Here is a 3,142-nt window from a genome sequence, read left to right as displayed (position 1 = left end):
GGCTCTTCATATTTTTCACACCTTTTCAGGCTCGTCATATTTTTGAACACCGCTTCATGCTCCTCCTGTTTTTCAGACCATTTCATGCTAGTCATATTTTTGACACCTTTTGAAGCTCTTCATATTTCTCACACCTTTTCAGTCTCTTCATATTTTTCAACACAACTTCATGCATCTCCTATTTTTCGGACCATTTCATGCTCCTCATATTTTTCAAACCTTTTGAAACTCTTCATATTTTTCACACCTTTTCAGGCTCTTCATTTGTTTAAACACCGTTTCATGCTCCTTCTATTATTCAGACCGTTTCATGCTCCTCATAGTTTTCACACCTTTTGAAGCTCTTCATATATTCTCACCTTGTCAGGCTATTCACGTTTTTCAACAACACGTCGTGCTCCTCCTATTTTTCAGACCGTTTCATGTTCCTCATATTTTTGACACGTTTTGAAGCTCTTCATATTTTTCACACCTTTTCAGGCTCTTCATGTTTTGAACACCACTTCATGCTCCTCCTATTATTCAGAGAGTTTCATGCTCCTCATGTATTTCACACCTTTTGAAGCTCTTCATATTTTTCACACCTTTTGAAGCTCTTCATATATTTCACATCTTTTCAGGCTCTTCATGTTTATTTAACAACGTTTCATCCTCCTCCTATTTTTGACACATTTTGAAGCTCTTCATATTTTTCACATCTTTTAAGACTCTTCATGTTTTTCAACACAGCTTCATGCTCCTCCGTTTTTTCAGACCGTTTCATCCTCCTCCTATTTTTGACACATTTTGAAGCTCTTCATATTTTTCACAGCTTTTCAGGCTCTTCATGTTTTTCAACACCACTTCATGCTCCTATTTTTCAGACCGTTTCCTGCTCCTCATATTTTTGACACATTTTCAAACTCTTCATATTTTTCACACCTTTTCAGGCTCTTCTTGTTTTTCAACACCGCTTCATGCTCCTCGTATTTTTCAGACAGTTTCATGTGCCTCCTCTTTTTAACATCTTTTGAAGGTCTTCATATTTTTCACACCTTTTCAGGCTCTTCATGTTTTTCCGCACCGCTTCCTGCTCTTCCTTTTTTTCAGACCGTTCCATGCTCCTCATATTTTTGACACCTTTTGAAGCTCTTCATATTTTGCACACCTTTTGAGGCTCTTTATGTTTTTCAACACCACTTCATGCTCATCCTATTTTCAGACCGTTTAATGCTCCTCTTATTTTTGACACCTTTTGAAGCTCTTCATATTTTTCAAACCTCTTCAGGTTCTTCATATTTTTCAACACCGCTTCATGCTCCTCCTATTTTTCAGATAGTTTCATGCCCCCTCTATTTTTGACACATTTTGAAGCTCTTCATATTTTTCAAGCCTTTTCAAGCTCTTCATGTTTTTAAACAGAGCTTCATTTTCCTCCTATTTTTCAGACCGTTTCATGCTCCACATATTTTTGACACCTTTTGAAGCTCTTCATATTTTTCAACCTTTTCTTGCTTTCCATGTTTTTGAACACCGTTCCATGCTCCTCATATTTTTGACACCTTTGAAGCTCTTCAAAATTTTGACACCTTTTGAAGCTCTTCATATTTGTCAAACCTTTTCAAGCTCTTCATGTTTTTCAACACCGCTTCTTGCTCCTCCTATTTTTCAGACCGTTTCATGCTCCTCATATTTTTGACACCTTTTGAATCTCTTCATATATTTCACACCTTTTCAGGCTCTTCATGTTTTTGAACACCGCTTCATGATCCTCCTATTTTTCAGACCGTTTCATACACCTCATATTTTTTTCACCTTTTGAAGCTCTTCATATTTTTCACACCTTTTCAGGCTCCTCATGTTTTGCAACACCGCTTCATGGTCCTCCTATTTTTCAGACCATTTCATACTCGTCATATTTTTGACACCTTTTGATGCTCTTCATATTTTTCACACCTTTTCAGGCTCTTCATTTTTTCAACACCGCTTCATGGTCCTCCTATTTTTCAGACTGTTTCATGCTCATCTCATTTTTGACACCTTTGGAAGCTTTTCATATTTTTCACAACTTTTCAGGCTCTTCATGTTTTGAACACCGCTTCATGCTCCTCCTATTTTTCAGACCGTATCATGCTCCTCATATTTTTCACATCTTTTGAAGCTCTTCATATTTTTCACACCTTTTCAGGCTCTTCATATTTTTGAACACCTCTTCATCTTCCTCCTATTTTTCAGACCGTTTCTTGCTCCTCATGTATTTCACACCTTTTGAAGCTCTTCATATTTTTCACACCTTTTCAGGCTCTTGATGTTTTTCCACACCACTTCATGCTTCTCCTATTTTTCAACACGTTTCATGCTCCTCATGTATTTCACACCCTTTGAAGCTCTTCATATTTTTCACACCTTTTCAGGCTCTTCATGTTTTTCAACACCGCTTCATGCTCCTCCTATTTTTCAGACCGTTTCATGCACCTCATATTTTTCTCACCTTTTGAAGCTCTTCATATTTTTCACACCTTTTCAGGCTCCTCATGTTTTGCAACACCGCTTCATGGTCCTCCTATTTTTCAGACCGTTTCATACTCCTCATATTTTTGACAAATTTTGATGCTCTTCATATTTTTCACACCTTTTCAGGCTCTTCATTTTTTCAACACCACTTCATGCTCCTCCTTTTTTTCAGACCGTTTCATGCTCATCTCATTTTTGACACCTTTTGAAGCTCTTCATATTTTTCACACCTTTTCAAGCTCTTCATGTTTTTGAACACCACTTCATGCTCCTCCTATTTTTCAGACTGCTTCATACTCCTCTCATTTTTGACACCTTTTGAAGCTCTTCATATTTTTGACACCTTTTGAAGCTCTTCATATTTCTCACACGTTTTCAGGCTCTTCATGATTTTCAACACCGATTCATGCTCCTCCTCTTTTTCAGACCGTTTCATGCTCCTCATATTTTTGATACCTTTTGAATCTCCTCATATTTTTTACACCTTTTGAACCTCTTCATATATTTCACACTTTTTCAGGCTCTTCATGTTTTTCAACACGGCTTCATGCTCCTCCTATTTTTCAGACCGTTTCATGCTCCTCATATTTTTCACACCTTTTGAAGCTCTTCATATTTTTCACACCTTTTAAGCCTCTTCATGTTTTTT

Source organism: Dama dama, unplaced genomic scaffold, assembly GCF_033118175.1.
Source record: "Dama dama isolate Ldn47 unplaced genomic scaffold, ASM3311817v1 ptg000093l, whole genome shotgun sequence".
NCBI lineage: Eukaryota > Metazoa > Chordata > Mammalia > Artiodactyla > Cervidae > Dama > Dama dama.
This window is presented reverse-complemented; position numbering follows the sequence as displayed.